The 26,486-nt window shown below is 45.7% G+C and overlaps 1 protein-coding gene across 1 annotated transcript in view; it reads left to right on the top strand.

The window, feature by feature from the left end:
* The window catches only part of ube2d4 (ubiquitin conjugating enzyme E2 D4), a 44,428-nt gene that overhangs the window by 5,645 nt on the left and 12,297 nt on the right, over window positions 1–26,486 (top strand). The gene's annotated exons all lie outside the window — the stretch shown is intronic.

Genomic DNA, 26,486 nt, shown 5'->3' on the forward strand with positions numbered 1-26,486 from the left:
TATCTACCTATTTATATACTTTTTTACATATATATATATATATATATATATATATATATATATAGGTATATTTATATTACTATATTGACACGAATATAAGATATATTTTTAAGATCAAATCTTGTTTTCATAAAGAAAACAAGTAAAGCATTACCATTAACTCACTGGAGGCCAAACCCGAGATAGTCCGGGTTAACTCGCCATGCTCTGGGCGCCAAACCTGAGAAAATCCGGGTTTTAATCCATATTTCTTTTATTAGCGATGTCCATAAATTTTTCATCCATCCAGCCTGACGTTATCATTGGGAATGGGTCTGAGCTAGCAAAGGGCAAATACCGCCGCCTACCGTCTCCCGGATGGTATTGCACATCATTGGATTGGATTGGCTGGGACTGTGCAGCAAAAAAATGAGTCCGGTCCAGGTTTGACTTCTCGGGGATGCAGCTGGATACTATTGCATTGACTGTGGGGACTGGGAGCAGCGTGGATCTATGTGTTTTTGGATATAACGTTGGATCAATAAACGCGATCAATATTTGGAATGGCGATCAGGAATTGGATTCATCTTTTTGCATGACATCAGATGTAAGGAGTCTTGGGGTAATCAGATGTTCCCATCACCTCCATCGGAGCGTGTGTGTGAGTTTCGCGCCGACCAAAGTACGGAGAACCGATTTTTCAGAACCCCCTGCTCTTCGTGCATAAGTACACATATAATAGCGATAATCTAGCGTTTATTTGAAAACGATTCATAGATCAAGCGACAAATGGCAAGATTTCTAAGGAAATACATTTAAGCTCGATTTGCTGGGGTTTATTGAGATGAGACGGAACACTCTAGAAATATATTGATATTCATCACGGTATAAAATGGAAATGTATGTATGAAAAAATTATCTGTTTCGTGCATGTTGACTGGAAGCAACTCATTGACGACCACTGTGTTATTTAGATCTATTGCTATTATATTTTATGTTTTAACACTTTCCCCGCCAATCACGTTGTACGACGTGTTTCAAGTTCATGCAAATTCTGCCAATCCACGGCGTACGACGTTATTGAGATCATATTTTCGCCATGGTATTCATATTTCCCTCACGGAGCCTGGTCTGATGCTGTGTGAGCCGGCACAACTCTGCAACGCTTCAATACTGCCCCCTGGTGGATGATCGGCGAGTTGCCAAACCGGAAATGGCCACTCGCATATCGTCGCGTGACTCTAGCCACACACCGTGGATATGGATCGCTGCCATAACTCAATAATCGACATGATTTGGGCGTGTATTAGTATTATATAGAGGTGGGCATAGATTCATTTTTTTATCTACATTAATCTATCTGAAATCCAGGATTTAATCTAGATTGAAAAAAAAAAAAGTGCCGAAGGCATTCAAAATATGTGTGTTCTACCCAAATAATGACCAGAAGTAAGTCCTTACTTTTTCTTTCCTCACGTTTCGCAGGCCAGGTTGCCCATTACACCATGAGCCCATCTCCTGTTTCCAAAATGCATTACAGACTGTTTGAAAAAGCTGTTTTGCTATGATAATTGGTAATGAAATATCAAAATAATGTTCAATAAGATGTACTTGTGTTTAATAAATTGTTTTATTCAGAAGTTAACACAAATAAATAATATTACCAGTACAGTACAGTATCTAGCACACTCTCAGGAGCAAAACAGAAAGAAGCATTTCAAACTTGAACTATGTGACATGGCTTGACTCAATCAGTCCAATCTCTATTTCTCCTTCTTCCACCAGTCACTCAGGCAGACCAGCTTGTTTTATGTAGCGGTGTCTACTTATAGTGCCTATAATAATTTTCCCATTGGGTGCCAGACGGGGCCAAACCCTGCCAATGCAAATCAAATTACCTTTTTTAATTGGTTAATTAGGCCTATAGCTCCGGCATAAGACTGTACCACATAAAGGTAGACATTTGATTAATAGTAGGCCTAGACTAATGAGCAAGCTAAATCATAGGTTAGTTTGCTAAAATGTAACATGTAACAATCAATTACCTTTTCATAAATTCAAAAACCACTCAAGAGCCATGCTCAATTCAAAATCAAAATGTCCATGTATTGGATTCAATTAAAATCATAAGCAAACATTTCATAAAACAAACAATTCATTTTCAGTCCAGCATGTGTGTTAAACTCCCATAAACCAGTCGGGTCACTCAATTCAGTTCAGTCCGTGGGGCAGCGGTGGCCTAAACGTTAGAGAAGCAGGTTTGTGACCGAAAGGTTGCCGGTTCGATCCCCGGGACCGGCAGGAACACTTAACCCCCAACTGCTCCAGTGGAGTTGCTCAGTGGCCAATGGTGTCAACTGTGGTTGTACTGGGCAGCTCCCAGGTGTGAATGGAACTGTGAATGTGAAGCAGGGCGTTCCTGAAAAGAGCATCTGTGCTCAGCGAACCTACCCTGGGTAAATAGGTTAAAAAAAAATATTATAGATTAATGGCGTCAATTATATTATCGCGCGATACTAGTCTCGCGTTAACGGCCCAGCTCTAGTATTATACAAACCGGAAATGGATCGACTCGATCTCCATCAAATAACTGGGATCTTTTTGCTCCAGTCTTATCGCCCAACGGTAAGAGGAGGCTGACGTTATTTTCAGCCTGTTTGTTTATTATTATCCATACAAACTGCTCTAATCTATATATCACCCATACTACATAAAGCATTTAACGACGATCACGGAATTATAAACGACCCCCCCCCCCCCCCCCCTCCGTTCACCCGCGCATGATCAGTCATAACGTTTATGACCATGTACAGTTGAAATTTTTATTATAGCGCGGATCGGCAACAAACGGCATTTGATAATCTATAATTTCTTGTATTTTTCTTTTTTTATGGCCATCTTGGTCTATGTAATTTGTTAAGTAATTGGTAAAGTATATTATTATATACTTATTGTTATGTGTCTTGTAAGCCCATATGGGCTGGGCATACATCTGTATGTAAGACACGAAAATAAAAAATATCAAATCAAATCAAATCAAAAATCTATATATGCATTTATGCGGCTTATCTCACGTTCTAGGAATTACTGCAGAAAACGATAAACATATTTATATTCTATTTTTGTATGAATGTGTGAATGAAAAAGTAAAACGTTCCTACATCCTGAACGATAGATAATCGATGTTGAATGGGCCATAGTAATGTCAATATAGCAATACAATTTAAAAAGTTATAGCCCTGCAAAGAAGGTGAACATCTCCATAGACTTACAGTACTGGCAGAGAATGGTATAAGATGCTGAAAGTGCGTGGCAGGGAATGTGTTAAGGGGAGACCACCCACCTAGATAAGGGGAAAAATAATAAAGGATGAAATCATTTGCAAACATCTTAATTGTTTAGAATAGTAAAAAAAATAAAATTGGTCGCATAATTATATTACCCAAAAAGGGGCGTGAGTCTATTCAAAATGGCCCCTTTTTGCATGTTACCCCAAACAAAATTTTGAAAAAATTGATGATTATAGATATTATCTCATGGTTTTTCATGTTACTACATTAAATAACGAACTTTTAGCGAGAGGATTTTCTGATATGCCACCCGAACAGGAATTTATGACTTTTTATGACATGTTTTATTGTCATAAAAAAAAATATATTTGTATAAATTTTTTGTATAAAATGTTCTAAAAATCTGGATGAGTGATATATCAAAAAAATCCTCTAGCAAAAAGTTGTGGTATATGGATAGGCGGAAACGTGGCCAGTTTGGTGTCTGGAGGTACTAGAGAAATTGAGATTTTGTTTTATGTGTAATACAAACTCATAAAATCTCGTTTGGAGAAAAACGCCTTTAAAGTTTTGTATTGTCTGTAAATCAGGCTATGTATGACATATCAACAAACCCTTTGGCACAAAGAAGCAGGATATAGATATGAATAAATTTGGAAAGTTTGGTGTGTGTAGATGCTAGGGAAATGGTACATGTCTACCCTTTGGGAAAACGCCTTCAAAGTTCTGTGTTGTAAAATGCCATACATTTTTATTTGAAACCCAATCAAACCCAATCAAACCATTAGTAATAGACAACCTAAACACAGCCTTTGAATATTTGAATAGATATCACTATGAAATGTTCCCAGTTTGTTATGTATATATAAACTAAGAAAAAATATATTGCAAGTTTTATGAATTGTATGTTTATATATGCAAATGAGGCACTTCCCCATTCGATATGTGCACATTTATGGATGCAATCATGCAAAATAAGCAACTAAATGTTTTTTTTTAAGTTTTCTTGTCACTAGTTTGAAAGAAGACATGTAATTATACATTGACTTTGTCTGTACTCTGGTAGAAGAAACAATCCCCTCTACCACAATTAGAATTTACCCAAATCAAAAGCCTTGGGTAGATAAATCCGTCCGTGAGGCTCTGAAAGTACGCACCTCAGCATACAACGCCGGGCTTGTGACAGGCAACATGGATGAACACAAGACGGCAAGATACAACGTCAGGAGAGCAGTAATAGAGGCAAACCGGCGTTATAGGGACAAAGTTGAACTTCAGTTTGAACAGGCTGATTTTAGAGGCATGTGGCAGGGCCTCAGAACGATGACAGATTACAAAGGCACCTCCCTCAAGCTGAACAGTGACATCTCCTTAGCAAATGATCTCAATACCTTCTATGCGAGGTTTGAGGCGGTGAATAACAACACCAGCCTACAAACCACTGCAATGGAGGGGGGGGGCGGGGGCGCTGCTGATGGTGATTCAGTGTTCAGAATAACAGAACATGAGGTGAGGAGGACCTTTAAGAAAGTTAACATCAGGAAGGCAGCAGGACCGGACGGTATCCCCGGCCGCGTCCAAAAAGTCTCTGCCGACCAACTGGCCCCGGTATTCACTGACATATTTAACCTGTCCTTAGAACAGGCTGTCATCCCCACCTGTTTGAAGAAGTCCACCATCATCCCTGTACTCAAAAAATCTACGCCCACTTGCCTCAACGACTACCGCCCTGTAGCTCTCACCTCCATAGCCATGAAGTGCTTTGAGAAGCTAGTGAAGGGCTACATCTGTTCCTCCCTCCCCATCAACCTGGACCCCCTGCAATTTGCATACCGCCCCAACAGGTCCACGGAGGAAGCCCATGTGCTGCACACAGCAGCATCACACCTGGACAAGAGGCAGGGGAACTATGTGAGAATGCTATTCATCGACTACAGCTCAGCATTCAATACCATAGTCTCCTCCAAACTCATAGCCAAGCTCAGGGACCTGGGCTTGAACTATGACTTCTGCCAGTGGGTGTTGGACTTCCTGACGGGCAGACCCCAGGTGGTGAGAGCAGGCAACTGCACCTCCTCATCCATCACCCTCAACATAGGGGCCCCACAGGGCTGTGTTCTGAGTCTCCTCCTCTACTCCCTGTACACACATGACTGTGTGGCTCAGCGGAGCAACAACACAATCATCAAATTTGCTGACGACACAGTAGTGGTGGGCCTGATCTCTGCAAACGACGAGAGGGCCTACCTGGAAGAGGTCAAGGTCCTGGCGGGATGGTGCCAGGAGAACAGACTCTCCCTGAACGTCAGCAAAACAAAGGAGATGATTGTGGACTTTAGGAGGTCGGGGGTCAAGGACTACAGCCCCCTCAGCATCGACGGGGCACCGGTTGAGAGGGTGAACAGTTTTAAGTACCTCGGAGCCCACATATCCGAGGACTTGACATGGACCACACACATTGACAGTGTTGTGAAGAAGGCACGACAACGCCTCTACTTCCTCAGGCGCCTAAGGAAGTTCCAAGTCAGTCAGAAGATCCTTAAGAACTTCTACTCATGTACAATAGAGAGCATCCTGACTGGCAACATCACCTCCTGGTTTGGGAATAGCACTGCACAAGACCGAAGCAGACTACAAAGAGTGACACGTTCAGCGGAACGCACAATTGGAGGGGGGCTTCCCACCCTCCAGAACATTTACAACAAGCGGTGCAGGGGTAAGGCTAAGAGAATCATCAAGGACTCCAGCCACCCGAACTATCCCCAGGCCATCAGGCTGCTCAACGAACAATAAACACTATGCAACAACCATCAAATGCACACAGCACACACATCCACACGCACACACTCACTTTAAACAAACAACACACTGCAGCACCCACTCTCCACACTTTAGATCACCTAAACACACTTTATATTTATTGGTAAAGGATTTGCACTACAACTCGTACACCTTACTGTAAATTGTACCTAAATTGTACCTCATCCCATTTCTGCTTTGCACTATATAGTATTGTATATTAGTATATTGCATAGTATATTGTATTGTAATTCAGTTACTTCTAGTCTGCATCGAACATTGTACATTATGTCTATACTGAACACTGGGACCTCTATTTTTACTTTTTACACGCTACTTTATTTTATTTCATACTTATCTTGTCTAGCGCAGTCTCTGGAGCGTAACAGTAAGAAGCATTTTGTATAAAAGTATTCTGTACTTCTGTATGACAACTATTAAAGAAACTTTAAACTAAAGGGGTGTGGCGATAAGAAAGTAGCGAGCCAGAGACGTGGTTCGAGTTGAGGTACTTTACTTCTCACTCACATAGCATTTACAAATGACAACAAAGTTAACCCGGAACCGGAAGTGGTATTTAACCTGTCCCCTAAACAGTACAACCCCACACTCTTAAAGGCACAAGCCCACCTTGGTGAATGTCTCTTAATATAGGTCACCACACAGGCCCCCCCAGAATTCACCAATACAAAACTGCAACTAATTAATAGCCAGTGAACAGTCCATCAGTGAACAGATCACAGCATGAAATAGTCAACGTGGAGGGGGACGGATCAAGCGGCCGAACCGACTGCGCTTAACCAGAGGGGGATTAAGGGAGATAAGTGGAACCAGCGGCCGGGCCACGGAAGGGGCCAAGGCCGGAACAGAGGATAGGGCAGGGGTCTGAGCCGAAACCGGGGGGCGCCCCCGCCGCGGGGGTAGGGCCAACTTAACTGGTTCGTCCTTGTCCAAGTGAGCAGGCTTAAGACGGTCTATAGTGACCCGCTCCGGCCTGCCTCCCATGTCCACAACAAAGTTTTTAGTGCCTGCCTCCAGGACACGGAAAGGCCCGTCATAAGGGGGCTGCAGCGGGGTCCGATGGCTGTCGTGGCGGATGAAAACATATTTGGCCAACGGCAGGTCCCTGGGGACGTAGGACTGGGGAAGGCAGTGGCGGGATGTTGGAATGGGAATAAGGGCATCGGCAACACCCCGGGACGCTGTTCGATGGGAGGCGACGGACCAGGACGCTGTGGCCCCCGGAAGAAACTCCCCAGGGACCCGCAGCGGCTGGCCGTACACCAGCTCGGCGGACGAGGCCTGGAGGTCCTCTTTGGGGGCAGAACGAAGACCAAGCAAGACCCACGGGAGGCGGTCAACCCAGGCGCCATCCGTAAGGGCAGCCCGAAGAGCGGCCTTCATGTCCCTATGGAACCGCTCGCAAAGTCCGTTGCCCTGCGGGTTGTACGCCGTAGTGCGGTGGATCTTCACCCCCAGGTGCTCCGCAACTGCAGTCCAGAGCTCCGAAGTGAACTGGGGGCCCCTGTCGCTCGTGATGTCCCCCGGTGTGCCAAAACGGGCCACCCAGCAGCCGATGAACGCCCGGGCCACCTCCGCTGCCGTAGTGGAGGACAGTGGAACAGCCTCCGGCCACCTGGTGGTCCTGTCCACCATGGTGAGGAGGTGAGTATATCCATGGGAGGGGGGCAGGGGGCCCACCAGGTCCACATTCACATGGTCGAACCGCCTCTCCGGCACTATAAACGGTGCCAAAGGGGCTTTGGTATGGCGGTGCACCTTGGCACGCTGGCACGCCACACATGAGCTAGCCCAGGTCCTAACATCCTTCCGGAGGCCAGGCCACACAAACTTGACCCCCACCAGCTTAGTCGAGGCCTTCACACCTGGGTGGGAAAGGCTGTGGATCATGTTAAAAACCCGGCGCCGCCAGGCCGTAGGCACCATAGGGCGCGGTTGGCCAGTGGAGACGTCGCAGAGGACAGTGGCGTTAGCTGTGTCGAACACCACATCCTCCAGCTGCAGTGCGGTAGGACCCGTCCGATAGGCCTGAATGTCCGAGTCCGTGGCTTGGTCTGCCGCCATGGCGGCATAATCTAGTCCCAAGTGGACGGACCCGATGACCGCCCGAGAGAGGCAGTCGGCGACAAAGTTGTCCTTGCCCGCCACGTGCTGAATGTCCGTGGTTAACTCGGAGATCGCCGATAGCTGCCGCTGCTGACGTCCCGACCACGGCTCCGAGGTCTTGGCCATGGAGAACGTTAGCGGCTTGTGGTCCACAAAGGCAGTGAACTGGCGGCCTTCCAACAGGAATCTAAAGTGCCTGGTGGCGAGGAACAGACCCAGCAGTTCCCTGTCGAAAGTACTGTACTTACGCTCGTTGTCGCGGAGCTGTTTGCTAAAAAAGGCCAGTGGCTGCCAGGCACCGCCCACCCACTGCTCGCACACCGCCCCCACTGCATAGTCAGAGGCGTCTGTCGTGAGGGCGACCGGGGCAGTGGGAGAGGGGTGCGCCAGCAGAGCAGCGTTGGCTAGCGCGTTCTTGGCAGCCCCAAAAGCGCTGTCCATCTCCGAGGACCAATCTAACTCGTCCTTGGGCACTTTGCCCCGCAGGGCCTCATACAAGGGCCGCATGAGGTGGGCAGCATGGGGAAGGAACCGGTTGTAAAAGTTCACCATGCCCAGGAACTCCTGTAGAGCCCGTACGGTGCGGGGACGAGGAAAACTGGCCACGGCCTCCACCCTGGCGGGGAGTGGGGTGGCTCCCTGTGGAGCGACATGGTGTCCGAGGAAAGTGATGGAGGACTGCCCGAACTGGCACTTGGTTGGGTTCACGATGAGGCCGTGCTTACTGAGCCGCTCAAACAGCTGCTGGAGGTGTGTCATGTGCTCCTCTATGGACGTACTGGCTATAAGAATGTCATCCAAGTACACAAACAAAAATGGCATGTCCTGGAGCACAGAGTCCATCAGGCGCTGAAACGTCTGCGCCGCCCCCATGAGCCCGAAAGGCATTCTTAGGAATTCGAAAAGCCCAAAGGGTGTAATGACAGCTGTCTTTGGCACATCCCGTGGATGGACCGGCACCTGGTGGTAACCGCGCACCAGGTCCACCTTGGAGAAGATGACAGCCCCTGCCAGGTGGGTAGAGAAGTCCTGTATGTGCGGAACAGGGTACCGGTCGGGGGTTGTGGCGTTATTAAGGCGACGGAAATCGCCGCATGGACGCCAACCTCCGCCAGCCTTTGTAACCATGTGTAATGGAGAAGCCCACGGGCTGTTCGAGCGGCGCACAATGCCAAGTCGCTCCATGGTGGAAAACTCCCCCCTGGCGATTGCCAGCTTGGCTGAGTCGAGGCGCCGGGCCCGGGCATAGACTGGGGGGCCCTCTGTGGTAATATGGTGTTCCACACCGTGTTTGGCCACTGCCGATGAGAACGTGGGTGTGGTGAGGTCAGGGAAACCGGCGAGCAGGCGTTCATACGGGTCCCCGGTGGCAAGTGTGTTCAACAGGCAGAGAGCTCCGCCCCCCCCAACCGCCCCAAGTGTGCAGGGGTAAGAGGAAAAAGAGAGGGCATCGATCAAGCGACAGTTTTTAACATCTACCAGTAAGCTGAAAGCACAGAGGAAGTCTGCTCCCAGGAGCGGCGTGGACACCGCAGCCATCACAAAACCCCAGCCGAAACGGCGCCCCCCAAAACACACCTCCACATACCTGGTGCCGTAGGTACGTATGGGCGTACCGTTCGCTGCGTCCATCTGGGGCCCGTGTCTGCCGTCCATGGTGTCCACGCCCTGTGCCGGCAGGATGCTGCGTTGCGCGCCCGAGTCCACCAGCAGCCGCCGGCCAGACAAGGAGTCGGTGATAAACAATAGCTTGCAGTCATGGCCGGCACCCACAGCCACTAATGAGCGCCGGCCCTGGCGTTTCCCTGCCCCTTGAAACTGCATGGCTTGCGACACTGCTTGGCCCTGTCCCCAAACCTGGCATGGTAATAGCAGAGCCCATCATCGGGTTGGCGTCGGGCTGTCACCGCAGCAGCGGTGTCTGTATAGGCCTCCAGTGGTGGGGCAGAGGTGCCCTGGTGGGGCAGCAGCGCATGTACAAACTGCTGCTGCCTGTTGGCCAGGAAAACCCTGTCCGCTTCTGCAGCCAGGCCGCGATAGTCCTTGGTGGAGGAGAGGAGGGAACTCGCCAGTGCTGTGCGCACAGGCACTGGAAGCTGTCGCAAGAAAATGTGTGTAAATAGAAAAGAGGGATCAGCTGATCCCAGTACAGCCAGCATTTTTTCCATCAACTCCGACGGTTTGCCATCGCCGAGGCCGTTGAGGGACAGCAGGCGGTCCGCTTTCTCCAGTTCTGACAGTTCATATAGCTTCAGAAGGAATGTCTTTAGCGCATTGTACTTGTCAGCTGCCGGCGGATCCTCCAACAGCATCATCGCCCGTGCCGTCGTTGAAGCATCCAACGCCGCCACAACATGGAAGTACTTAGTTATATCCTGTGTTATTCCTCTCAGCTGGAATTGGGCTTCGATGTGTTGAAACCACGGCCGGGGATTATGCTGCCAAAAGTCGGGCAACTTGACGGTCGCAGCGTAAATGTTCGCTTGTAGCATGTTAGCGTCGTTAGCATTCGGCGCGGGAGCTTGCGGTTGCGCGACGCCGTTGTCTTGAGACATAATGCTAAATTCTGTTAACGTTACAAATGTTCTTCACAGGGTCACCAATGTGGCGATAAGAAAGTAGCGAGCCAGAGACGTGGTTCGAGTTGAGGTACTTTACTTCTCACTCACATAGCATTTACAAATGACAACAAAGTTAACCCGGAACCGGAAGTGGTATTTAACCTGTCCCCTAAACAGTACAACCCCACACTCTTAAAGGCACAAGCCCACCTTGGTGAATGTCTCTTAATATAGGTCACCACAGGGGCAACATTATACAAAAATTTCAAAATTGCCCCAAAATCAGGAAAAGGGTATTTTAGGTGGGTGGTCTCCCCTTAACACTTTGATCGCCATGGTTAAATTCATAATTTACCATCCCTAGCCAGCTCTAGTTGTCTATGGAGAAGTTCCCCTTTGCAGGGCTATAACTTTTTAAATTGTATTGCTAAATTGACATTATTATGGCCCATTCAATGTCTTATATCTATTGTTCAGGGTGTAGCAACGTTATACTTTTTCATTCACATATTCATACTAAAATACGGTCTAAAGTATAATTATGTTTTTATCGTTTTCTGCAGCTTTCTCCAGAACTTGATTTATAGCCCCAAATGCATTATATTGATGATCAAATACAGTTTGGTAGCAATCGGTGCCAGATAAAAAATTTCAACTGGAGGTACTTCTAGAAGTTACTACGTATGATCTGATGTTGACCGGATGGGCGGGGGGTCGTTTATAATTCCGTGGGCAACGTTATATCATTCATCTAGTGTGGGTCATATGATCATCAGAGCAGTTAGTATAGCAGACATTAGAAAATAACGCTGAAACTCACCGTATCTTCCTCGCGCCGTTGGGTGATGAGCGTGGAATAGATTTTTTTCTATTAGGGATGTCGAAATATCCGATCCATTTCCAGGTTGTATAATAGTATATACGTCCAAATCATGTTTATCAAGTTATGTGCACCGATCGGTGTTCACTGTGTCAAGATGGAGTCCTGCTAATGATGGCGAGTGCCCGGACGAAATATGGGTGAGCACCACTTCATCCACATGACTTCCTGTTGGGTGATCTGCCGATCGGCCACCAGATGGCGCTCTTGAACCGTTAGAGAGTTGAGTGGAGCTCAGCAGTATATCTCAGGTCCCCGGGAGAGAAATATGATTTCGATCACAGATTTTTGAAATATTGATATCAAAGACGTGTTACGGCGTCTTCGGCAGAATGAGCATGGCGGGCAATGACGAGTTTCGGCGTTTCCGGCGATTAAAGTGTTAACACATTGCCCGCCTATGGAGTGGCTCACCTTATTTGCAGGGCTATAACTTTTAAAATTGTATTGCTATATTGACATTACTATGGCCCATTCAACATCGATTATCTATCGTTCAGGATGTGGGAACGTTATACTTTTTCATTCATACAAAAATACCTTCTAGAATATAAGTGTGTTTTATCGTTTTCTGCAGTAATTCCTAGAACGTGAGTTATAGGCCTAAACGCATATATAGATTATTGATTGCCGTTTCCCCCCTATACACGCTATATTAAAAAATGTAACTGTATATGATTGGTATAAGTTATGCTTCATCATGCGTGGGGGGGGGGGGTTTGCTTATAATTCCCCGATCATCAGTAACTGCTTTTTTTTTTTTTTTTATCCACTTTTTCTCCCATGCCAATTTCGTATCATCCAATTCAACCCTCCCCTGTCACGGACGCTGTTTCTTGCCTCCCACAAGCCGGCTGCAATGTGGACTAAGTCATACATAGCACAAGTCCCCTCCGGTACTTGAGGTAACAGCAGTCGCATCTTTTCACCTGCGCAGCTCGATCTCTCAGTGGCGAGGAGTAACGCGTGGGAGGCTCACGCTGCCCCCGACACTTCCTGATTCTACTGCGCAGGCGCACCAACCGACCTGTAGGAGTCGCTGTCCACAACGCCCGATCCCCACCCATCAGTTTCCCACCCCCTAATACGGCCAATGTGTATTAGTACGGACGACCAGCTAAACTGAAAGCAAATGTGGAGCGCTGGGCTCGAACTGACGAGCCCAGCGTCTCCAGCATTTCGTGGCGAGCGCCATCAGTAACTGCTTTATGTAGTATGGGTGGATATATTGATCAGATGGTTTGCAAACAAGGAAACTCACAATTGGGTTGAAAATAACGTTAGTGTCCTCTTACCGTGGGTCAAAGAGACTGGCGGTGAAAGATCCCAAGTATACAACGTCGATCGCCTAGGTCCATTTCCGGTTTGTATGTCGCAATAAACGCCGAAATCATATCGATTATTAAGTTTAGAAAGCGATCCATTATGTACATTGTGTCTGTCGGGAGTCATGCAACGATATCTGACGGCCGGATGAATTTAATCGACGCACATCAGCCATATCCTGTAGTCGAGTGTAACTCGCCCGACCATCCACCAGGCGGTGGTATTGAGCCGTCGTTGCCGTCACCTATAGGGTCCAGCTGGAGCGTCGCGGCTGTATATATGAATTATGAATGCCATGGCGAAAAAATTAAATATTGATCTCAATAACACTGTACAGCGAGGTCTGGCGGTCAACGCATGTGACCTGTGTATTTACCACGTGGAGAAATAAAAAATTATTGAATTCGACATTTACGTTTTCTAAGCATATACTCAAATCTTTTGCCGAACCACTCCTCTCTGGGCTCAGTGATTTCACTCAACGCAGTGCTACTTTCTAACGTGATGCCAGTGTTTGTTTACATTTTCATTTCATTCAAAGGATCCGAACCGATTGAAGTTTATGGATACCATGCCTTCAAATCCTCTTACCTTGACTATTAAAAGCCTCCACAATTTAGAAAACAGTATTCCCTAACGAAAACCAACAAACGCAGAACCGGACACACAAGCAGATAACGAAGGAAGCATCTACTATACTTCCGGTCGGGGGGTTTCAAAATAAAATAGCGACGTCTAAAGCACCGGAAATACGTTTATTTTGTACATTATCTAACGTTAACACAAACCTAAACTAACTTTTTAACTAGGCTTAGAAAACGTAAACGTTGAATTAATATCGATCGCGTTTATTGATCCAACGCTGGGTAGTGGAAACACATATTCCACGCTGTTCTGAGGGTGGGCAATGACTGGGATCGTCTCCGGTTACATGCCTGACAAGTAAAATGGGGAATCCGGACTCTTTCTTTCCCATCCATTTAATTCAGTCCATTCCAATGGGTGCAATACCATCCGGAGAGACGATAGGGGGTGGCATTTTCCCTGTTCGAGCTCAGACAGATCCCCACTGGTAACGTGAGGCTAGATTGATGAAAAATGAATGGAAATCGATAATTAAAAAAATAACGATTAAATAACGAGATTTCTTGGTACTCAAAGTGTTAAGAACAAAGCCAAGGTGCTTTAAAACTGCATAAATATCTGCATAAAGACACACACACACACAGGACTGTTGTATTTACTACATCTCCCATGACTCTTAGCGGGGGATGACGTAGCTTACGAGAGACGGGTCAAAGAGGAATGGAAGCATTGTTGGCTAGCTTAACGCTAACGTTAGTTCAAAAGGTTTTAACCGCAACGGGCATATAGTAATGGCGAGGATATAAAGCATGTTAAAGACTCATTTATTGGATGCGTTGCTCGCGGAGTTTACATAGAAACAGTGCGACTCCCAAGAGGAGTTAGTTATCACAGGCTGCAGAACTCAGGAAGAGCTGCCAAGCTGCTCACGTTGCGCGTTTTGATTACGTCATCACAACAACACTTTAGGTTACGAACGTTACGTAACCCTGTTCTTTGACATTCGGTGATATATTTTCGGTGCTAAAACCCTTTCGGCTTTTTAACCATTTTCGGTCGATAATTTTCGGTGGCCGAATATTCGGTGCATCCCTAAATTTACATATTTTACATGACATTTACACAAGATAGAAAATGCTATTTTTAAATGTATGTGTTCATCTTTCATACAGTACAGCATAAATGAGTGAACATGAATTGTAAACGCATCCTCTGCCTTGTAGCAGTTACATCAATAAACATCAATAAAGCATCAGAAAAAAAAGCAATACACAAATTTATAATAATAACTTAGTTTTATATAGCGCCTTTCAGAAGACCCAAGGTCGCTTTACATAGGGGGCAAAACAACAAAAGTAACAAACATAGTGGACAGACAACATACAAAGTGAGAAATTAGGGGTTAAAGGCCAAGTTGAAGAGGTGGGCTTTGAGGAGTTTTATACTTTAATTAAAAAAAATGTATACTAATTTACAATAGTCACATTGTGAGTATAATGTATGCAAAGTGGCAACACAACAATTATATGGTAGCTCTGGTCTATAAGATGACAACCACATAGCATGCGTCTAGTGTGTGCAAAGCAGCAGTAGAAACAACAGTAAAAATAGCAGTCCGGATGTAGCAGCCTGAACAATGATAAGTAGCACAAAGTTAGTCACAGTATAATAATCATAGTACAGGTGTAGTGTGTGCAAGTGGTAGCAGAAACATGGTAATGGCATTACATTTAATACAATAGTCAGTGTTGTTACTGAGTACTGTGAGTAGTGGGCAGACAGGCGGTCATTTGTTCATGAGCCTTTTACTGCCTTGGGAAAAATAACTGTTTGCTGGTCTGGGCTAGGGCTGCACGATTTTGGGAAATAATCTAATTGCGATTTTTCGGACAGATATTCCGATTGCGATAAAATTTGCTAAATATATATTTTTTAATCAGCCCCACAGAGGTTTATTGTAAAATGCGGCTTGCATCTGGCCTACGCGGTGGGTCTTTTCAGGACACCGAGTCTGAAAATGTTTCTTTTTACCTGGGAATTGATACCGGTACTCGTCGGTACCTTTTTTTCTGTACTTTACTCTCCCTCTCTGAAGTCTAAACTTCACAACACACAATCTAAAACCCCTTACCTCCCTCTCTCAAACCGATCTTGTATCTCAATGGGACTTCCTGGTTAAATAAATGTAAAAAAGTGCTTTTTTCCCCCCCGATTTGTTAATTGCACCATTCCAAATTGCGATTTTGATTTAAAATCGATTAATCGTGGGCGGCTAAGTGGCGCAGTGGGCAAGGCGCTCGCCACTAACGCAGGAGATGCTGGGTTCGAGCCCAGCTCTCGGCGTTGCTACCGGCTTGGCTGGTCGTTCATACTAACACAATTGGCAGTGTTAGAGGGTGGGAAAGCCGGTGGGTGGGTCCTGGTCGTTGTAAACAGCGACTCCTACAGTTCGGTCGGGGCGCCTGCTCAGCGAGGAAAGGATCAGTCAGAGTCCGCGCTGCCAGGTGAAAAGAAGCGGTTGATTGACTACACATGTGTCGGAGGAAGCATGTGATAGCCTCCACTCTCCCAGACCGACTGTAGGGGGTAGGTGCGCAGCGACCAGGAAGGGGATTGGGAATTGGCATAACGACTAACATTGGGATGGGAGAAAAACTGAGGAAAAAGGAGGGGGGAAAAGATTTAAAAAAAAATCGATTAATCGTTAAGCCCTAGTCTGGGCCCTGATATTCGGGTACCGTTTACCAGACGGCATCAGCTGAAACAGTCCTTGGTTCGGGACTTTCATAATCCTACAGGGCTTTGCTGACACTATCTGTTGTATATATCCTGGATCGAGGGAAGCTTGCATCCATTGATGCTCTGGGCTGTTCATATGACCCTCTGTATTGCTTTGCAATTGAGGGCAGAGCAGGATGCACGATATTGCTTTTTTGACACCGATAACTTTATGCTCTTCAAGCCGATAACCGATATCGATAACCGATATTTATTGTATTATAATTTTTTTTTTAATGTGTATTTTTTTTTTATCAAAATCTTTTTTTTCAACATGAATCAAAACATATCACAATACAATAATAATACATAAAGACTTCCCAGGACAATAACTTAACACAAACTTAAATGTGACCTAACCAGACAACAGAAACGAAAGCCAAGACAACAGTTTTGACTGATAAAGTGACCATATTTATTTTTCCAAATGAAAATTCACAATCAGTCAACAGCTTGTGGTGCATCCAACCTAAGACGCTCGAAGCTTTTTGTTCTTCTTTTTTCAAAGCGGAGCCTTGAAAAAGAGGCTTTGAGTGGACACATCACCACCTCACATCACCACCACAATGGGTCACCTGCGGCATCACCACCGCCACGGTGTTGGGGGCCCGCGACGACGGCGCGAGCACGCTTGTACCTATTGACGAGTCGTTTGCTAAATTAAAGAAGTTTGACAGAAATGACCCAAGGGCTCAAGCCGCTAGCTTTTAAGCAGTCCTTGGTGGTGCAAATTAACCTGGCTACTACGGAGCAATAAGTGACTGCGTATTCAACCAAGGGTTGCATCACAGCCACGAAAGGGGCTAGCTTTGCTTAGCTCCTCGCGTCGTCGTGGGCTTCTAAGTTAACACAATAACACACCGTCGTGGCGGTGGTGATGCCGCAGATGACCCGTCGGGCTGGATGTATTGCAAGTTGTTGCCCTTTTCCCTCCTTGTGGAACTTCTGCATTGCATTTATTACAAATAGCAAGCAAACTTTTTCCTCTGAAATTCCGAGTACCGACGCGGCCATCTTTGTTGTTAACATCCGCGCTGCTTCCAGAAACTTGCGTGGCTACGTCACAGCCAAGAAAGGGAGCGCTGGATTTGTGTAAAACGCCCTGTTCCTAAACCACACGCTGTCAGTCGTACCACAGTACTGACAAAACGGGAGGAGTCTACAGTCAAAACAAACGCACTTCATTCCAATTCACCCACACCGCATTTTTTTTTACCAAAAAATATATTATATTATCGGAGCTATTAATAACGTTATCGGGATGACGTCATAATTGCTGATATCGGCCCGATAATTATCGTGCATCCTTAGTCCCATACCAGGCGCAGGCGGTGATGCATCCAGTTAGGGTGCTCCCAGTTGTGCCTCTATGGAAGGCCTGTAGGATTTGCCTAATTTCTTTAGCCACCTGAGGTGAAAGAGCCATTGCTGTGCCGCCTTCACCACCTGTCCAGTGTGCTTGTCCTAGGTGAGGTCCTCTGTGATATGAACACAGAGGAACTTGAATCTGTTAACTCTCCACAGCAGACCCATTGATGTTGATGGGGTCCAGGCCTCTCTTCCCCCCCTCCTGTGCCAGGTTGTCAACCTCACTTCTGTAGGCCATTTCATCATTGTTGGTGATTAAGCAGATCACTGTTGTGATCACCATGTTGGAGCTGTTTGTGGCTACACAGTCGTAAGTGTACAGGTGAGGGAGTAGAGGGTGGGTTCAGGACACAGCCCTGGGGGTCCCCTGTGTTGAGGGTCAGAGCGGTACAGGTGAGGGAGTAGAGGGTGGGTTCAGGACACAGCCCTGGGGGTCCCCTGTGTTGAGGGTCAGAGCGGTACAGGTGAGGGAGTAGAGGGTGGGTTCAGGACACAGCCCTGGGGGTCCCCTGTGTTGAGGGTCAGAGCGGTACAGGTGAGGGAGTAGAGGGTGGGTTCAGGACACAGCCCTGGGGGTCCCCTGTGTTGAGGGTCAGAGCGGTACAGGTGAGGGAGTAGAGGGTGGGTTCAGGACACAGCCCTGGGGGTCCCCTGTGTTGAGGGTCAGAGCGGTACAGGTGAGGGAGTAGAGGGTGGGTTCAGGACACAGCCCTGGGGGTCCCCTGTGTTGAGGGTCAGAGCGGTACAGGTGAGGGAGTAGAGGGTGGGTTCAGGACACAGCCCTGGGGGTCCCCTGTGTTGAGGGTCAGAGCGGTACAGGTGAGGGAGTAGAGGGTGGGTTCAGGACACAGCCCTGGGGGTCCCCTGTGTTGAGGGTCAGAGCGGTAGAGGTGTTTGTACAGGTGAGGGAGTAGAGGGTGGGTTCAGGACACAGCCCTGGGGGTCCCCTGTGTTGAGGGTCAGAGCGGTAGAGGTGTTTGTACAGGTGAGGGAGTAGAGGGTGGGTTCAGGACACAGCCCTGGGGGTCCCCTGTGTTGAGGGTCAGAGCGGTAGAGGTGTTTGTACAGGTGAGGGAGTAGAGGGTGGGTTCAGGACACAGCCCTGGGGGTCCCCTGTGTTGAGGGTCAGAGCGGTAGAGGTGTTTGCGCCGGTAGACAAATTGGTGAGGGTCAGTGATTGTTGATGGTCGGATACATTTTTAACGTGCTTCTCAAAGTATTTACTCGCTATGGGAGTGAGGGCAACGTGGTGCCAGTTATTCAGGCATGTTACTTTGTTCTTTTTTGGCACCAGAACAATAGTGGCTGAAACAGGAGGGGATTACATACCGGTTGAACCGGTATCCCGCTAGAAATCTGTGCCACGGTAGAGATTTGACTGTACCGGTATAGAAGGCTACTTTTGGACTTTTTCACATTTACAAATGTAACCCACAAAGCTAGTGAACTGTGCACTGCCATTAAAATATAATAAACTAGTTTGTAGAAATAGACACGTCAAAAAGTTGGCCCATTATTGGCTAATAAAAAAAATATGCATCGACTCTAGTGCAACGTAAACCTTGGTGTAAACAAACGCATGCTTTCTGAACTGGAGGGCAGCGAGCGTGATGCGGGAGCCACCGTTCCTGATGCATCAAAGAAGATGAATTAGTTCGATGGAAAGTGATTCCGAGGCAGGGTTTTCACTAGAAAGAATTTGAGCCGGTCCACATGTCTGAAGATTTCAATATCCCTGACAAATTTGATAAATTCTGGTCAAATATGATCTGCGTTTATTGCAATAATGTTATACCCGATGCTTAACGCATTGGATGCCAGAGGGCGCTATGGGCATTGGGCCATTGCGTGCCAGCGCTTTATTCAATGGAGAGAATGCCATGTTTGCGAGTGCTTAAACTATATGAACAGGGCGCGAAATTAGAGCCCGCCAAGCGCCATTGGCGGGCAGATTTTACGTTTGGCGAGTGAGACCGTTTTATACCGTGGTGAATATGAGTATAGTTTGGGTGATTTTGAGTACCCGTAATCACAGGAAAAGACACGAAAATAGATAGTGAAATCCAGTTATCATTATCACGTTGTCATTTTTCGCCTGATTATCGAATCTTCCTGAAATCAACGCTAGATTATCGTTATGTCTCCTCATGCACCCATGAAAGGGGGCTTGTAGCGGGGCGCCCCTGCATGCTGTGATGTGACCAACGGTAAACAGCACACACAGTCCACACAGACGGCTTCGATCGCGGGAGAAAAATATATCAGATCAACGCAAGATTGGATATATATAGTGTAGAGCTGCCGCGATTACCGCATTACCGCGGTATCGCTGTTACATCACGGCCACCGCAGAGTAGGCTGAATACCGCGTCACCGCTGTTTTTTATAATAATAATAATAAATTACCCTCCTCTCGTTGGGCTTGCGGCTCTGCAGATATACCCTACTCATCTATCGAGGTTCCAAGCGACCCTATTGGGTACCAGAAAAGTCACGTGAAACATTGCAGACCACTGATTGGTCAGAAGAGAGACGCGTCACACGTTGTAGCGTCATGCAGTGTGTTACCACCAATCGGCAAGCGCGTCTTAGGTTTTTACTTCCTGAATGTCAGATCATCACAACACGGCTAATAACGTTAGCTTTAACTCTCCGCCGGAGTGGACTACGATCGCTCCTAAGGAGTACTAAACGAGACATAATGATTTTACTGTCTGCAACGAATGTTATAATAAAAGCCCTTCGTTCTATACACTTGTCTGATTGAAAACTTTATTAACAGACCGCAGAATGGGACAACTCAGCACGCTCTGAGCAAAGAAAGGAACTGAGATATGAATAGAGTATTGCTTGCCTTGCTATTGTCCGGTAAATACGCTGATGTTATTGAACGTATAACTATATAATGTTAATGCCACAAAACGAATGCATTTATTATAAAGTAGTAACTTTATAGTAATAATAATAAGAAAGGGTCGGGGGGGTTAGGGGTAACCACCCCTGCCCGCGACACCGAGTGAACGGCGCACGACCAGAGGGTAAACTTCGAATCCGTGTTTCACTTTCAATAACTAATGCGTGCTTGCCGAATCCCAAACAATATTCATGCTGCAAAGTCATCCTCTAAAAATAGACATTTAGACTAGAGGCAGGCTATATGCTATAAAGAGTAGACTACTACTAAAAAAAAAATGCATTCAAACTTTTTTTTTTTATTTTTTGTGTGCATGCGGTAATAACCGCGGCGGTAGGAAATATTTTGCAAATTTGTGCGGTAAGGAAATAATCAATACCGCGGCAGCTCTAATATAGTGTCCTTACCTTGTCTCTGATGTAATGCAAAAAAATAAATCCAATTAAAGCGTTCAGTCTTGAGATGGATTTCTGTCAATTTGATTCGGAGTCGTGACGGATTTTATTATTTGTAGACAGAACAACATAAGCAAGCGCCAATGGCGGGCAGGTTTGGCGAGTGACATTTGCGAGGTCTGAGAGGTCTGTCCGCCAAAAAATAGTAATGTAAAATAATTTATCTCCTTTTTTGCAGCCTCACGTGTCAATCTCTCCTTGTTTACCGACGTCACATCCACCACCTGCTTATGTACCTGCTTGCACTGTAACGTTACGCACGCCTGCTATACCGATTAGCTAACGTTAGCTTAATAGCGTTAAATGGAAGGGGTAAGCCGGCAACTAAAAAGAAAACCCACCGCGGTTTTCTCAGACGAAAAGGATGAGCGGGACCACTTAACAAAAAGTTTCGAGAGGAATGGTAGTTTGTAGATAGCGGTGTTTCAAGAGACTGGCTAGGCTACTGGGAGCTGTAGTGGTGAGTTGTTAACTTGTTCCGTGTGCCGCAACTATGTCAAAAAGAAAAACAAACAACACATTTGTCATTGTCGTGTTACTTCACAGTAGGGATGCACCGATCCGACTTTTTCAGTCCTGATACCGATACTTGGGTTTGGGTATCGGCCAATACCAATACCGATACCGATCCGATACCCATTGTCAAAATATTTTTTCAAAGAAAGTTATATATAAAAAAAGAAAAAACACATTTAATCCATGTTTTTTTTTTTATATATTAAAATATATTTAGTTTTTAAGAATTGTAAAGGATCACAAGTGTGTTTTTTGATTTGTTGTAAACAAAGACAGAAAATAAACTTCATTCAATTAATAAACTGTATGCCTCACTGTCACTGTGTGGAAGAAACTGGGATCATTCTTTTGTGCAAGGCAACATCAGGCTTGACTTAAAACATTACTTTCCTAACTTAGTGAAACTAAATGTAACAAATTAACACATATATAAATTACTGAATGGTTTTCTTATTTTATTTATTATAAAAAAAGATCGGATATTTTTTATTTTTTACCGATACCCGATCCAGTTATTTTACTGATATCGGCGGCCGATACCAATATCGGATCGGTGCATCCCTACTTCACAGTACAAATACGTGAGTCCTCTGCTGTGGTTGTGACTTGTGAGTATCCTTTAGCTTAACTCCGTAGCAACAACATCACACAGGTGTATCTCTCTGGATCTGGTATATCCAGTAGCAGAAACGCATTCACATCATTAGGCTATGTCAGAAAACACATGTGCACAAATCCTGCATTAGGCCTACTTTAGCGGACAAAACCCAAACAAAACTTATTTCTCACACGTTGATCTACCTCTGATTCTTATCGGAGCCCATATGAGCGGGGTAACTTGAATGAATGAATGAATACTTTATTTAACAGATTGCAGAATGGGTACAATACAGTGTGGCTCAATACACACAATTGTTAAGGGGATGCGTTGGACATTTACGGTGGCCAGTTTAGAATTGCAGCCTCCCGTAGGTGCTCTTTGAGAGTGGTTTTGAATGTGGGTAGGGAATAGTTCAAATTAGTTTACGGCTGTGGGTAGGGCGTTCCACATTGTTGTGGCATAATTGCGAAACGTGTTTAGTAGGGGTGGTACGATACATCGATCCAGATCGATATATCGATCTATTATCAATTATCAAATAGGATCGATGCAACGTAAAAAGATCGATTCATGCGATACTCTTATTTTGAAAATCCCCTGGTGAGCATATCCGCCCGGCCGCAACAACAGTAGCTCAGCGCAGCTCAGCGTGTGTAGACGTTAGACAGCATTGCTTCAGAGTCCGCCTATTTTGCGACCCGAAATAAGTGCCTGTTGTTTTTTTTCCCCACAACGGGTCAAATGCATCTAACATGCTTTGCATCCTCGCCATTCCTTTATTGCCACGTCGCGTTAAATACCGAAATGGACCTGTCTCAAAACCCTGCCCTCTTTTCTTGATCCTCCAATCACAGCTGTTGCTTACCTCTGACTTCAGAGGTAAGCGACAGCTGTGATTGGAGGATCAAGAAAAGGGGCAGGGTTTGAGACGGGTCTATTAAAGTTGCGTTAGTGTAAGCTAACTAAGCTAAGCTGATCAGAGCCATATAGAGAGAACAGCAGAGGTCCATTACAAGATACAAGAGTTTTATTTGTCACGGCATACAGGTACAACGACCTGCCCGCAACGATGTGCATAATACAAGTAGTAATATAATATAAGAGTCCAGCCAATAGAGCGATATAGTGCAATAACAAGTAAACAAAGTAGGCATATCGGTATCTGTACATTCTTAAAGTGATCTTTCCTTCTGTAAAGTGTCCGTAGTGTGAGCGTGTGCAGCATGAGTGTGTGTGTGTGTGCTCATGTTAAAGTGGCTGCTAGTGTGTAAGCGTGTACAGTGTGTGTTGTGTGTGTGCTCATGTGTGCTTGTGCGTGGAGAGTTCAGTGTTCAAGGCTCTGATGGCCTGTGGGACTGGGGAAGGGGGGGCATTCTCCCTGTGTGTCTGCGTTTGGAAAGAGGGGTTTTAGGTTGCGTGTTGTGACTTGTGAGTTCCAAAAAATGTAACTTAAAGTTTAAAGCTCAGTTTGTCAAAACGTGGCACTTTACAGTGAACATGAGGTCTATTTGTATTAAAAACAATAAATAGTTTTTCATTTAAATGTCTGGAAGAGCTCAAAAATAAAAATTGTCAAATGATATTTCCGTTGCCTTTTTTGAGTTGATCTAAATGTTACTGAATGGGCATATAATATCATCTCATATCGATCGCAGGCACCTGAATCGAATCGTATCGTATCGTGGCACACTTTGTGATATCGGCAAATATCGTATCGTCCAAATAATCGATATCGTATCGTGATGAAACTGGTGATTCCCACCCCTAGTGTTTAGTCCCTTGTTTGTATGATAACAAGCCTTTTAGTTCATGGTGCAAAAAACTAAAAGAGCCAGGTGTGTGTTTTTGCAACGTATGCCACAGAAAAAAATTACAGTGTGGCAGTAATGGGAAAAGGGTGCTAGCTCGCCATCAATCAGAAGCTAGCCACAAGACTTGCATTCGCGTTCTCCAGCACACAGCCTCCCTGCCTGGCGCATATGAACGAGGGGGAGGGGGGGGCTTAGTTGATGCATCGTTGTAAGCGCTTGTCCCGCCGGAGTATTTAAACCCCGCCCGCACGGCTCAGCTCGGCCCAGAAAACAAACTACATTGTTTCAAATGTAGTGCAATAGCGGCCGAAGGCGTTAGAGGGCGGTATTGACTGTCTGCCAGCTCAGACACATTCAGAACAGCATGCACAAGCTGCCCTGATGAATTATGAGTGGCAATAGTGAATAAAAGAAATAACGATTAAAACCAGAGATATCTCTGGTTTGGCGCCCAGCACATGGCGAGTTAACCCGGGATATTGCGGGTCTGGCCCCGAATGTGTTAATACCTATCGTCAATCGGCGGCTAGGTGGTGCAGTGGGCAAGGCGCTCACCACCAATGCAGGAGACGCTGGATTCGAGCCCAGCTCTCCGCATTGCTATCAGCTTGGCTGGTCGTTCATACTAATACAATTGGCAGTATTAGAGGGTGGGAAGCTGATGGGTGGGGATCGGACGTTGTGGACAGCGACTCCTACAGGTCGATTGGTGCCGCCTGCGCAGCAGAATCAGGAAGCGATGGGGGCAGCGTGCCCTCCAAACGCAGACCCCCGACGCTGAGAGATCGCGCTGTGCAGGTGAAAAGATGCGACTGCTGCTTCCTCGAGTACCGGAGGGGACACGTGATGTAAGGCTTAGTCCACATTGCAGCCGGCTTGTGGGAGGCATGGCCTAACAGCGTTTGAGACAGGGGAGGGTAGAATTGGACGATACGAAATTGGGATGGGAAAAAAATTGAAAATGGGAGAAAAAAAGTAGATAAAAAAAAGTCGGTTACCATTTGTAATCATTTACATTGCATTACCTCCACTAAAGTCTGTACTGTTTGGGTCCATGTTAGTACAACTCAGTTTAGTTTCAATTTCAGCGCGTCCATCCGTATCAAATAGTCATATTTAACACTACTTTACCTCCACTCTGTCTGCATAATTTGCAACAGCTATCTCCACTCATTGAACAGCAGATTCCTTGAGTAAAAAGTATTTTGATTAACCAGGATGGCTCGGGTATTGGGGTCCATTTAGCACAACAGCTAGCCACAACTTAAGCGTGTCTGTCCATATCAAGAGTTTATGAACATTATGCAAAGGATGCAACATGTTGACATAATTTGTAAACGTACAAACAAACCATTGTTTTTATATTTTAGATGATGCTAAAAGTGGCAACAAGTGTTAAGTTTATGCCTGGTTTGTTTCCTGGTTCACACACACGCACACACAGTCCAGCTGTCTGTCCATATCAAGAGTTTATGAACATTATGCAAAGGATGCAACATGTTGACATAATTTGTAAACGTACAAACAAACCATTTTTATATTTTAGATGATGCTAAAAGTTGCAACAAGTGTTAAGTTTATGCCTGGTTTGTTTCCTGGTTCACACACACGCACACACAGTCCAGCTGCATCACAAGGTAAACACACACCCTCAAGGGATTTCAGAACAAGACTTATTTTTTCACTCAATTTCTGTTTCAGTGGCAAAAATAACTACTTTTAGTGGACGTATGTTGCTTGGTAACCAAATAAAAATAAGAAGGAAATATTTTCACAGGACATTATGACCACTTGGAACCACATTAAGTAAAAGAAAACGCTTTATTATTACAAGAAAAACAAATACAGTCATATATATATACTGTTACTGTCCAAAAACTTTTATATACAGTGGTATACGTTTTAGGCCATACTGCCCACCCCTAGGGCCTAAAAAAAAAATGGTTTGGTTCCGGTTGCCGACCGACTCTGCCGATTTAGGTGCGACCCAATTTATTTGTATATAAAAGTATATAAAAAAAAATTTACAATAAAGTTTCATAAAAATCTTGGTCAACCCTTTAGTATTATGGATATTAAACATGCTGGCAGAGTACATGCATCCATGTTGTTCTGAACATTTTAATTAAATAAAGAAATTCCCTATCCATAGTCGCCGTGGGAAAAAATAAAATAAAATAAATTCCCTACCTACCCATGGCCTTAACTGACAACGAACAGGAACCAAACAATATTTTCTTTTATGCCTAGGACTACACACTCGGAGAGAGAGAGGTTGAATATATCAGTGGACTCCCTAGCCAGCTGCTCCGCGTACACTCTGATCACCCCGCCTGGGATGCCATCTGCCCCGGCTGCTTTGCGTACGTTGATCCGCACGTCAGCCTCGGTAATGACCAGAGCGCTGCTCATCTCAGCGATTGGTGGGAGGCAGGCAGGCAGGCAGTGGTCACCATGATCTTAAAATGTGAATTATAACTCTTCCTCAGTGCTGAC

Source organism: Notolepis coatsorum, assembly GCF_963971535.1.
Source record: "Notolepis coatsorum genome assembly, chromosome: 1".
In the NCBI taxonomy this organism is placed as follows: Eukaryota; Metazoa; Chordata; class Actinopteri; order Aulopiformes; family Paralepididae; genus Notolepis; species Notolepis coatsorum.